We start from the raw sequence: 13,754 nt of genomic DNA, 5'->3' as shown, positions 1-13,754 counted from the left end.
ATTCATGTAATGTATTACCGAACTAGAAAATAGTGTGAATGGATCTCAAAAGTATACCTATTATAATTTACAAGTGTTATATTTGTACTGAAAATGATTGAAAATGTTAATGAAATAATTTTAATACTCATATGTATATTTGGCATGTATAATTAAATTTTAACTGACAGTCGGATAGATGATCTTATCATAAGCCCACAACTAAACAAGGAACAGGAGTTAAGACAAGAGCAATAGCCCTAAGTCTGTTAAATCTTAATTATATATATATATATATATATATATATATATATATATATATATATATATATAGTTTGATAAAAACAGTAATTTAAGAGGTTGAAAAACAGTTTAAAATGGTTTGATAAGTTTATAAAAGTATTTAATATCTTAAAATGATTTGCAATCGTATGTAAGTGTTAACACAACTATCTTGTGTTTTGCTTGTATTCTCCCCCCTAAAAAGCATTTAAAAATGGTAAATCATAAGGGTATGAACTCACCTTATGTGAGTGTTCGAATGAAGATACAGTGTATTAGTAATGATCCTCTAGTTTAGAACCTGTGCGAGAAGTCGTATCCTAAACAACAATTATACCCGATATAGAACTAAAGTTAATAAGTTAACAATCTAAGTTATAAATAACACAAGGATTATGTAAGAAACACTTATAAAAAGTGTTAGAATCAACTGAAAATAGGAGTTTTCGGTTACTTGGTGATTCGAAGAGTTCTTGGTGTTCTTGGTGAACACAAGAAGATATGAGTGTTTTCGGTTGGCAAATGTAAGAATGAAGGATTGATTTCGGTCCATATATATATATATATATATATATATATATATATATATATATATATATATATATATATATATATATATATATATATATATATATATATATATGGACGAAATCATGATGGGACACCTTTGTTAGGACATGGGAAAATGCCTTGAATCACGTGAAATGGATAGAATTTAGGGGTTCTCGGTCAAGAACTCTATCCGAGAAGAGGGTTTTCGGCCGATAACGATTTACGATCCGAAGAAGCAGCCTCACATGATTGCGGCCGTGAACTCGTGTTCGGTCCGAGGGTTTTCATGTATGCGAGGGTTTTCGGTCCTTGCATTTGGATCATTATATTGCAACACTTTATCAACTAAAAGGGTTTAGTTATAATATAACCATGAATACGTTCCTAATAAATTAATTAATTAACAAGTTTGACTTTATAACAAGTTTTGACTTTTGTTTGACTTTTACAGACTCGAAAATAACGGGTTGTCACAAGAAGCTTGGCACAAGGTGGAGGATTAAGGAAGAGCTTGTGGATCTCGTTTATTTGCTTCATTTCCAACTTGTTTGAGGTAAAAATCTATGAACGTGCTCATTAGTGGCTTAGATCTATCATTTGTGAGTTTTGGTCCCTTTTGGCCCCAAGAATGAGATCTAGTGGTTTGATACCACTCAAGGAGCTTTAAGTTGCCACTGTTGGTGTTTCTGAGGTTCTAGATGAATAAAGTTGCCACCTTTAAGATTTAGATCCATCCATGCATGAGTTTATGACCATTTTGTGAAAGTAAAATGTTATATCATGAAGTTGGGATCTTTTGGGGCATGCAAAGTAACCAAGTCAGTGACTTTATGGTTCTAGACGTCTATTAGGGCTAAGATCTATGATTTAGACTTTTGGTCTTAAGCATTAAGTGCTTAATGTGGATATTGGTTAATTGGGTGAATACATTGGGCGTACATGTCTGTACGCATGACATACAAGCCATTTAGCAAGTATGGTTAGGGTACAGCTGAGTATGCCCCGCGTACTCAGTCTGTTGGGCTTAGCATTTTGGGCTTCAAGTTTGGACCATTTTATTGTGCTTGGATGCTTTGGTTCTTGTTAGGCGTCTTAGTACAAGTATTTTAGACTACGGAAAATTGTTGGGTTGTAGGTAAGGCCCATGAACTTGGTTGATTATTTGGTTTTGGGACTTTTCGATTTTGAGTTTGGGCCTTAGCCTTGGGACAAATTAGGTGAATGGTAAAATGGTCTTTTTAGCCCAAGTATGGATTGTTGGACTTATGGTTATGGATTGGAACCCAAATGCTAATTGGGTGTTGTTTTGGTATTGATTAGCTCGAGGATTCGTTGGACCAGCAGCCACAATTTTTTTTCCAGTGAGATTTAGCAGTCGGGGTGAGTTTCCTCATTGGGTTTAGCGGGTCTAAGGCACCAATGTCGTCCCTTATTGATTATGCTAGGTTGCTAGGAGTCTGTGTGACCCTTGCATGTGTTATGTGTTGCTATGTATACCAGGCGGGGATCGATGCCGGGCGAGGGCCGATGACTGGAACATATGATATTGTTTTACGATCATTGTGTGTGTTAGCATGATTATGTGATATATATATATATATATATATATATATATATATATATATATATATGTGTGTGTGTGTGTGTGTGTGAGAGTGTGTTATATTTGTATGGTGGGCGGGGCCCAATGTAGGGTGGGGGCCCGATGTCAGGCGAGGCCCGATGTAGGGTGAAGTCTTAAATAAGATTTCTGCAAGGTTTTCTCCTAACCAGTCATTGTTGAGAATTACGTCGAACTCACTTAACTTGAAAGGTAAATGCTCTCAAAGAATTTTTTTTCCATCCAAGTTAACGGTCCTCTAACCTATTGCTAACATATACATTCCTACCACCAACTACTGCTACTAAGATATGGGTACTTAGCCTAAGTGGTGATAACATAAGTTTCCTACCAAATTCATGCGATATAAATGAATGATCTGCTCTGTAATTAAAAAGTATCTTTGCAGGAATTTCATTAACTAAGAGTGTACCAGAAGCAACATCAGTTTCTTCCTCTGCTTCCATAAGGGTCATATGATAACACCGACTCTTGGGCTTCGGTGACATGATCCTTGGGATTGGTTTCTTAACCTTTGGGCACTCTGCCTTCAGGTGACCCTCCTCTCCATAATTGAAACACACTTTTCCTTTTACTGGGCAATTTGTAGAAATATGTTATGGATTCTTGCACTTGAAGTGGGCAACACAGTCGCCGAAATGCTTCTCCTTCCACTGGTCGCACCACTTCCCTTCCTGGCTGCTTCCAGTCCCATTGCTTGACTTTGAGAAACTTCTTCATCTTCATGTTGTTTTTGTTGCTTCCTTCGGCTTTCCTCTTTTCACCGACTTCTGCTCTGTCCACTACTAGAAAACAGCCTTTTACGACGCTCATTGCGCGTCGTAAATGGCTCAGACGATGCGCAAATGCGCGTCAGGGAAGGCCCTGTCATAAAGAGAGACGACGCGCATTTACGACGCTCATTTACGACGCGCAATTACGACGCACGTTTACGACACGCAATGTGTATCAAGGAAGGACCTATCATAAAGGAAGACAACACGCATTCGCGTTTCGTAACCTTACAACACGCGTGTTAATGACACGCAATGCGTATCAAGAAAGCCCTTGTCAAGAAAGGCCATGTCATAAATGAAGGCGACACACATTTTTGCGTATCGTAATTTCATATTTTTTAAAAAAAATTATTTATAGATTTACTGATTTTCAAATAAAATTTGCATTTCATGTCTCATAATACAAAAAATACAATACATTGCACAAAAGTTAATGTCATACAAATAATCATTCCAATAGTAGACAAATGTAATACATCAAATAATCATTCCAATAGTAGTCAGATGTAACATTTCAACATTTTTTATATAATTAACTAAATTATTAGCCAAATTTCCTAAACTACCAACATACTTTTCTATGAAGAGCATTAACACTATTCTTTTCCATCAAAAAATTCAAAACCTGCATAATTAAATTAATGTTTAATCAGCTACAGGTCAATAAGGTAAGTTTAAGCAAATAATTTTCATAATAGTAAGATTTTACTTACCACTGTTGTTAATGACATTGAAAGAAGCAGCCAAACAAACACCCCCTCAGAAGGATTACTACCACATAACTGTTGATAGTTGATACTTTATTACTAAATGAAACCAAAAACAAAGTTAAAAAGTAAACAAAATTAGAAGGTTTTAGTCAAACTTACAAAGGCTATAATTCCAAATATTACTAAATGACATTGATTGAACCACCTGCAGATTTACCATTTTGTCTCAATGAGATTCACTACTGAACACATTCTACAGTTTGTAAACTATAATATATATATATATATATATATATATATATATATATATATATATATATATATATATATATATATATATATTATGCTTCACTATTTCCAAAACCAGAAGCTGAATCCACCAACAACTCCTACATGTTCATAGTCTTTAACATAATGTATAAGTAAAAAGAACATGTAATAGATATTAACAACAATGATCATAATCATACCTGAAGCTCAAGTTCAGCAGCAGGCTTGTAACTCAAGATATCTTCTATATCAGATACTTTCTCCATTTGGTCTAACTCCAAAACAATTTCATCATCCAGAGGCTAATCATCCACTTTTCTAATTTATCTTTCCACTTACAAAAATATTGGTTTTCCCATTATACCCTTTTGTTCATTAAAAAAAATATATGAAGAAGCAATTCCAAATCAAAAAAAGTATTGGTTTTCCCATTATACCCTTTTCTAATTTATTTGGTTGTTGAGTTCAGAGGTTGGTGTTTATGGGAAAGCAGCACCCTCTAAACCCACCAAAAAGTGATGTTAGGGTAAAACCGTATCTTTCTATTAATTTTGATCGGTTTGTTCATCAACTAAACTTTAGTGCCTTAGATATCCAATTCATAAGACTAAACAAATCAAGACATTAATGAAAATAAATAAACAAATAAATAAAAGACAAAAACAGCAGGCATATGCCTATGTAGTTTTTACTTTTCACATAGAAGTTTGATATCCCACACACACATTTAATGAATCGTGTTTCCTTATTATAATATAAAATAAAGAAATTTTAATTAGGAGTATATCAATTTTTTATTAATTTTTTTATCTAATATTAAAAATTATATGTTATTTTACGAATTATATGTTATTTTACCAATTTACCCAACCTGCTAATTTATTTTGGTGTATAATTTTATTGTTAATTAGGAATTTTGCACATGAAATATACTCATTATCTGAATGTTGTTTTTTAATGCTTCTTCCATCTTCATGCCATTTCTTTCCTCTCCCACCTCCACCCCTGAAAATACAACAAAACTATTAAAAAAACAAATAATAATAATGTTTTGTTTTGGGTTATATACTTATATACAATAAATAGCAACGTACTTTTGATTATTTTTTTAAATTATAGTAATGTAAACAATTTTTAAAGTAGAATGTTCTAATAAGCATTTTTATTTATTAAAAGTGTTGTAGTTTGGTAAATTTTTAAAGTAGAATTTTTTTATGAAAAGTACAATTTTAAATGTTACTTTTTTCAGAAAAAGACCTTGTATTTTTTCATTTTTTTTTTAAATTTGGCCCTTTTAGCAGCTACTTTCCAAAAAACTTGTCAAATGTGAGGGGTTTTTTCAAAAAAAGAGGGTTTTTTTGGAAGAAAAAAAATGAGGGCTTTTTTGGAAAAATGGAAAAATACAAGATCTTCAAGAAAAAAAAAAAATGATGTTTATGCAGAAAAAAACTCAATATATAAGGTCTTTTATGACCTTTTTTCAAAGTAAAATAAAAATGTGCTGTTTCTTTCATTTTTCCCTTTTGTTATAATCCCCACCCCTATATAAATATATTAAAAAATAATATTAATTATAGAACAAGATTTAATAATTAAAAAAAACAAACCTAGCATCAGCATATGCAAGAATCCAACCATGATCAAGAAGACTTTTTAACTCATTACACCATTTTTTATGAAGCAACTCACCACAAGCACCATGTCCATGAAGCAATCCAGGTTTTTCACCTTCTTTTTTCCTTTTATGTGAATAAACAATAGTCAAACCAACTTTGACTCCATCACTAGAAACCACTTGATGATTTTCACAACCATAAAACTCAGAAAGATCATTCCATGACTTTGACTCCCCATAGTTATTACTATTTGATTTATTATCTATTCTGGGTCCCACAGAAGCTGTGCCATATAAAACACATGTTCTTTCTTGAAGCAGGTTTTGTTGTTGAATGATTTCAAATTTCCCATTCGATAAATTATAATCAACAACTGCATCAGGCGTCTGAAAAGAAAACAAATTCAGATGGTAAACAAAAAGTAAGGGCTTGTTTGTCATAAAATTTTAACAAAAACATACCACAGGTGATGAAATTGTAAATCACATGATTGGTGAATAAAAGTCATAGTTTGGTCCATGTGAGATTTGGGAAACAGATTCTGGAAGAGGAAGAAAATGTAATCCCAACTCTTTAAGATGGAACACATCCTGTTAGACAAAAGGGCAAAAATGTCTCAAATTTCTATACCCAATAAACGAAAATAACAATATATGAAATCTGAATCATCATAACATTAATAAAAATATAAAAAAAACTTATTTCTTGGAAGAGGCAATGCAACTGACCAAAGCCTGAATCTTTCACCTTCTTTAACAATAAGCACCAAATGTGTCATAAAGGTCAACACCCTCAATCACCAAATCATTGTCATCAATAAATACATTCTGTAACATTTAAAAAAAAGGTAAAAAGAAAGTCTTTTTTTTCATTAAGAAAAAACAACATATCTCAAAAGAAAGTCTAACCTCCCACTTTCTTGGACTTGAAGAGTGAAGAGGGCTACGAAGGATATAATGGTAATTTACTGATTGCCCTTCTTTGTTAGCATTGGTAAAAATATAAAGATAGCCTTGATGATGCTCGATAATGCAATGTGCACAAGCTTCACATTCCCACACAAGTGTTAAACCAGATAGAGGATCAGTTGCATTGATCAGAAAAACCTAAAGAATTTGAAGTTTGAATGATTCTTGAAAGAAAAATCAATGAAATAAAAACAATTAAAGCTAGTATATAATAATACCTTTGAATATGTGGTTGAAAACACATAAACAGTCACAAACTTAAAATCCTTGGTATGTCTGATGTTAACATGCACATTTTCTTCAGGTTCTTCTAAGAGCATCACATCTTCATCCGTTGATCCAAGCATACTACAATATATCCTAAAATCATATACAAGAAATATAAAATGTTTAAATTAGATAAGAGATATAGAGTTTAGAAAAAGTTGTATATACTTATATAGGATACCTATAAGGCTTCTTTTTTTGATCAGTGACAATGTATAGCAATGCTTGACCCCCTTAAGCCCATGCCACATTACAGACCCAATCAGCTTGTGGCTTGCTACAAAGAGAAACTGAATTCAAATCTCTCACACATAATTTGAAGAAATCATTGTCTTTGTCATACATGGTGTATGCAATGAATCGACGATGAGGTGAGACTTCTGATACCTCTTCATATGCATAACCTAAATCAAGTCATGTTAAGAGATTAAATGAAGTGGAAGAGAATTAGAGATCGTTGAGAGATGTTGAAATGATACTGGAATTGGAATTACCCAAAAGTCTTTCTGTTTCTTGATTGTAATCGATGAGTTTTTGTTCAATCCTCTTCCCGGAGATGAAATCGAACCCACCTGTTAGACTTTTATGTGAAATGAACGCTTCGTTTAAGCTAGCTAATCTCCTACAGAGTACTGGATATTGTTTCCCTTCCTCCACTCTCCTGTAATACAACCTTCATTCCACCTCCAAATTGCCAAAGAAGAACATGTGATTTGAATTCGCATCCCAAAGAAATCAACAAATTAGCTAATGAAATGCAAACAGAAATTGAAGGTACCAGGGCCCCCAGCGAGGGAGAAGTAGAAAGGCATAGATAGAAGGAGACAGCGAGGGAGGGCGGCATACGACAACGAAGAGGAGAGAATGAGGAGAGTAAGGAGTCACATAACCTTCAATCGAAGGTATTTTGAGTGAGAGGAGCCGCTGGATCTCTTTGATAAATTTATTGAGATGTGGTTCAAAGCCCTAGTTCTTTTCGTCAAATGGCGCTGATGAAAACATACGGAGACTCGGTGACATCGTGGATAGAGAAGAGTAGTGTCTGATGGCACTAATGAAGACATACGAGACAAACACTCTTTACAGAATCCATGGCTGCTTAGAGCTGATGGGGTACGATGCTGGTGATGGCGGCTTAGGGCTTGCAAAGAGTAGGGAGAGAGAGTGCAGATCAAGGTACTAGAAGACGGCCTTAGGCGGCTGTTTAATTTTTTGGGGTTCGATGTTGGTGATGGGGTTCGATACTGGTGATGGCGGCTTAGGGCCTCACAATAGAATTAGGGTTCTTTTTTAGAGGATTGTTGAAGGAGAAGAAGCATTAGGCGGGTGTTTAATTTTTTGGGATTTCATTTCCCACCATCGCCGATTGAAAAAAAAAAGCGAGAACGCACCTTCCTAAAAAAATATAAAATGACATCTTTACACAATATACCTTTTACGGTAGGTGCCCTCTGTGTTTTTTTTGGACATTAATTTTAGGGCGCGCAAAAAATGTGTGTCTTCTATCCTTCACATTTTGCAAAGCTGACATTATTTTTTAGGGCACGCACAAATGCGTGTCCACTGTCAGCGGGTGTCGTTGTTTGCGTGTCATTAAAGGGCTTTTTTCTAGTAGTGGCCGGTAGTCCTTTTCTAAATCATTTCTTCCATCGATTTTGTAGCATAAACGGATGCCTAGAAAGTAGGTTCCTGCTTAACTAGTACCGTATAGTCCCACGGAAATCCTTTTGCATACTTGTTGATCTTTGTCAACTCGTCAGTGACAACTCACATGGAAAATTTCATCTTATCAGTGAAAGCGCTAGTGTACTCATCATCCGACATGCTTACTTTCTTTAAAGCTAGGAATTGATTCTCCAATTCCAGCATGCTCTCAACCAAACTGAACTTCTTCTCAAAATGGTTAAGAACTCTTGCCACGTCAGCTGTAGTGGCTTGTTGGGACTTAACAAATTTCCCAATGTATTTCACCAACGAAATGTTGTGCCCTTGAATTGCTTTATAGTATAGGTGGTTTGTAGCGTATCCGTGCAACCGCAAGTGATAAATACTAGCTCCATCTCTGATATCCAATCCATGTTTCCTATTGGACCCTCTTTCCTATTAAATAATGATGGCTTACAACTAGTAAAGTCCTTATACTTGCAGTAACCTCTTGGTCCATCATTCCTTCGGATCTATGAGTCTTCCTGAGGCGGGGTGGTCCTTGATGACTTTCCGAGTCATCATTTCCTTCCTCGACCGTCGTTGGGTGAGAGGGAATCTGTCCATTATTAACTTTCTCAACGACTACTAGTTCGTTGACTGCTGGCGTTCCTCCTGTGGCATTAGCTAGCTACACCTCACCGATCACCGGTCATACTTAGCTTCTAAGTTTAAGTTTAGAATTTACCTAAATTCGTTGACTGCTGGTGTTCTTCCTGATACCAACTGTGACATCCCCTATTTTTCAGAACCAATTAAAACATTTTCTTTACACTTTATAAAATTGAGATGCGGAAATTCCCAGTTAAACAAAACATTTGTGAATAACAAAAGTTATTTCATTTATTTAAATATTTGAAGATGCCATCACTCATATCCAAACATACATTACAACGTAAATATTAAAAGGTCCTCAAACTACTTATTATAGACACATCTCTTTATTCCACTTAGCATCCTAACCCGACTTCGATAGCCTTACATCCACTACTTGAGTGGGTCAGGTTTGGGAAAACCTGATAAGATGTATAGGGTTTTCAAGCTCGTAATAATGTAATGATAATAAATAATATCATTCTTACAAATGATGATGTCAAATTATGTACATATAATCTAACCTAAGACCAAATACCCAACCCAAATGATCCTCACAAATCCTAAAGAAACGATTATCTTGAGGAATCACCCAACCTGATAATTCGTTCAAGGAACTGTTTGACTAAGCTGCTAGGGGATTCCTTGGTCACCGTAAGTCATATAAAGGCAACCAATGTTCAGATATTTGATAAATATGATATCCTTTTTGATTTACATCCATGGGTTATAAGTCCATGATAGCAACGTAATTCACTAGACCGCCTAGAATAGTAAAGTGTTTTCATCTGCTATGGACGATGACCCGGACATACTTGCTAGTTGTCTGATTTAGACCCACTATTTATGGTCATCCAAGAACGAGGAGGAATACAACACTCCACTATCTAATCTCACACTCTAGCCCAGAATGAGAGCTATCTAATGTCCAACTTATTAGGAACTAAACACCTTTTTACAAGTATAATATAACTAATCTAAACTTATACTAAAGGCAATTTGTGTCCAATAAAATTCCTAATCTAATAGTACTATCTTATTTATACAAGTAGCACTTAACACAGATAATACATGTAAACATTTAATGTCTCTTAAATAATACTTTTAATTTAATATCATGTTCTTGATTGTAACTACGCACTCACCTGACGAAGTTTCTAGTGATTGGTGAATCGGGTAGAGCATCGCCTTACACCTTTTCCAAAAGACCTAGATATACATAACGTTAAGTCTTAGTCTAGATTCATGATCCATGAACTATTATCCTAAGGGTTTAGATCCCTCAACAATCCTAATGTTTACCTTAGGATCCATCAAATAAGGAATAACTGGGTAGGATCATATTAGAGGTAGGGTCCGTATGATATACAAAGTATACAGTTTGGAAATCCCACTTTAAACACCTCACTAAATCCAGCCTAGACATCACTCCCGTAAGTAGATCAATCAGTATAAAAACTTGGAATCACTGATAAATCTTAATTATAGGTTCATAATAACGATTGTGACTATAATTAAAAGTTACATGTTGGGTATAATTTATCGTCATTGTGATTATTTGTTTAGTCCATTTTGTAACCGGGTTGGGCCTGTCCACCCATTATTTATTATTAGGGTTATAGTATTAAAGGTGCATGCATGCACCATATTTTGTATCTTTGGAAATATTCTTGTAACCCTCTATAGTAGTAATTCTTCATCGAGTTCTTCTTAGGTTGTGGCTTATAATCATTAAGCACATTTTGATCTATTTGCAGTGTTCATATTATTTACTTGTTTTAATCTATTCGATCTAACTAGGATTTAATCCTATCAATTGGTATCAGAGCACGAGATTGTGTAATCTATACACATCTCTTCTGTTGAAAGAATATTTTAGGGATTCTGCTATTATTGGATCTTGTTTCAGCCACCATCATCGTTTGTTCAACTGTTGACGCTGATCTTGATCTTAATACTACCCTAATCTTGTTTATACATCTGGTTCATATAGGTTTTGTTTTATATACAAACATGCATTCAGAAGATTCTCACGTTAACTTGATAAATATCTCAAGCATAATTGGATCCACAACCAGGATTCCTATCTTATTCCCTAGTAAATCTTAGTGTGGGCATTGCATTTTGAAGACTACGTCCTTGTCCTAGAAGACAATGGCTATCTGATCTGGGATGCCATCACAGTTGGGATGCTTGTTTATATTGGAACTAGGAGAGTAATTAAAACTCATGTTGACTATAACAAGCTTCTTCTTGAAGAGAAGGATGTTCCACAAGATGAGAAGGAAAAGTTAATTAGCAACGTCAAGGAAATGACGATTATTAGGTTTGCCCTACCACCAGACAAATTTCGTTTGGTTAGTTCTTATGATACAACAAAAGGTATCTGGGATAGGCTTAAGGAACTGTACTCTACAGACGTTGATCTGGAGCATTTGACTCAAACTTTACTGCTGTTAGAGTTTGGAGCTTTTGTGCAAAAGCCTGAAGAAAGTTTAGATCAGAACTTCAATCGCTATAATCATCTTCTCAGCAGGATGATGAACCATAAGATTAGACGTGAGCTTATAGAGCAAAAAGTCACGTTCATGAACGGTCTAAGGGCTGAATGGAAGGCTGTTGTTTCTACTGTTAAAGCACATGAGAAGTTCAAGAACTACACGCTGGCTAAGCTTGTTGGTATCCTAAGGACACATGAAGATGAAGTGACAAAAGAAGGGAAAATTGTTTTTGGAGTAGGATCGCTGGCACTTGTAGCTAAGGGTAAGAAGGCTACAGAAGATGATGATTCAGAGTTTTGAGCTCTCCGATTGTAAATTTTCTAAAGAAGAATTTGCAATGATGGTGTCCAACCCAAGGAGGTTTGCAAATAAAAACTTCAATAGGAAGTAGGGGACAAGAAGGAGAAGAAGCTCATGGGTGACTATGGCTATGATTGTAACTACTGTCATGGCAAAAACCACTTAGCCAAGGAGTGCATGCTATGGAGGTTGAACGAGAAGAAGGAAGGAGAAGATGATGATACATACCATCTCCGAAAGCTTGAGGAGATAAAGAAGAGAAAGAATGCTGATAACTCTATGCATGTTTTGATTGTGTAGGGAAAACGATGAGTTTGGCAGGGTTGAAGTCTGGTCCACTGATTCCGAAGATGAGGAGGTTCGCAGGCCTACTAATGGAAGAAGTTTCGTAGCGAAGGAATAAGATTCGAATTTTAGAGGTAGATACTTGATGGTGACGAATGATGCGTTAGGATTGAGAGGATATGCTACCGACGGTGATCGTGTTTTTGACAGCTGCTTCGCTGCGAAAACTATTCCTGAACAAATAAGCGAGTGCGAGCAAGTTATTAACAAGGTAAACTCTATTCTCGAAACTCTAAATATACCCATATCTCATTATGAAACTGAACCAAATGATTTAAGATGCACTTTTTCAAGTTTTAGTGACAGTTTAAAAAGAACTCGTTGAACAAACTCTAACTTAACCGATCAAATCAGCAGAGTTTCGTCAAAGAGTGAGGAGAGATGCATGTGGATAGAGAAGATAGAGTATGATTTATCTAAGTCTAGGGATGAGTTGATTTATTTACAGAGGGATAATTTGATTCTTTTAAAACAGCGTAATATTTTTTGTTTGATTTCCAAAAGACTTTATTTCAGTATCACCCAGTTGCATCTTAATTGTGGGATTAGAGAGAAAATTCACAAAATGGTTTTACCCTTTCTTGAATTCAAAGAGGACGTAATCGATGTTGATTGCTATATGTGCGAATCCATCGTCTCTTCAGATGAAATCTCAGATGCATACAGAGTAGGACTGGACAAAATTGAATCATTCATAAAGTCCAAAGATCACAAAAAAAAATGCTTAAATAGCTTTTAGATGAAAAAGAGAAAGAACAAATTAAAAACAAAACTGTTCAGAAATTTGACTCACTAAACTCCAAGTTAAATCCAGAAAACTAAACTTGATGTCTAAAATGCTACAGAATTTGACGATGAAAGTGTTATGAGTGAAATCTCTATGGAGGTTGAGGTTAATTGTTCTGAGTTTGTTTAAAATGACCCTGTCCCTGCGATAGTCCTAAATTCTGAAGATTCAGTTGAGTTCGCACGTATTTCTAAATACAAACCTAAAGTTTTAAAAGCCAAAGCAACTATTTTTCCTAAAGTCCAAATTGTTCCTAACCAATTTTTTGCAACTAAAGGACTGGACAAAAACCAAATAGCTGAATTAACGTCCATGGTCGATGATGACAACAAAGATGGATGTGATGAATAGTTATGGTCTGCTCCATTTGACAATGCAGACGGAACCAAAGGTCTATATGAAATGACCTCGTGGAGAACAAAGAGCACATACATAGCAAAACCCCTAAACAAAGTCAATTCAAGCTACGAAAAGGGAAGTCC

At 35.0% G+C, this 13,754-nt stretch overlaps 1 pseudogene; it reads right to left on the bottom strand.

Moving 5' to 3' along the window:
• Nucleotides 1–4,261: 4,261 nt before the first annotated feature.
• On the bottom strand, nt 4,262–7,885 carry LOC111920101 (uncharacterized; annotated as a pseudogene).
• Nucleotides 7,886–13,754: the final 5,869 nt, after the last annotated feature.

Source organism: Lactuca sativa, chromosome 2 (assembly GCF_002870075.4).
Source record: "Lactuca sativa cultivar Salinas chromosome 2, Lsat_Salinas_v11, whole genome shotgun sequence".
Taxonomy (NCBI): Eukaryota; Viridiplantae; Streptophyta; class Magnoliopsida; order Asterales; family Asteraceae; genus Lactuca; species Lactuca sativa.
Note: the sequence above shows the minus strand (reverse complement) of the source record. Positions and strands in the feature narration are given on the sequence as shown.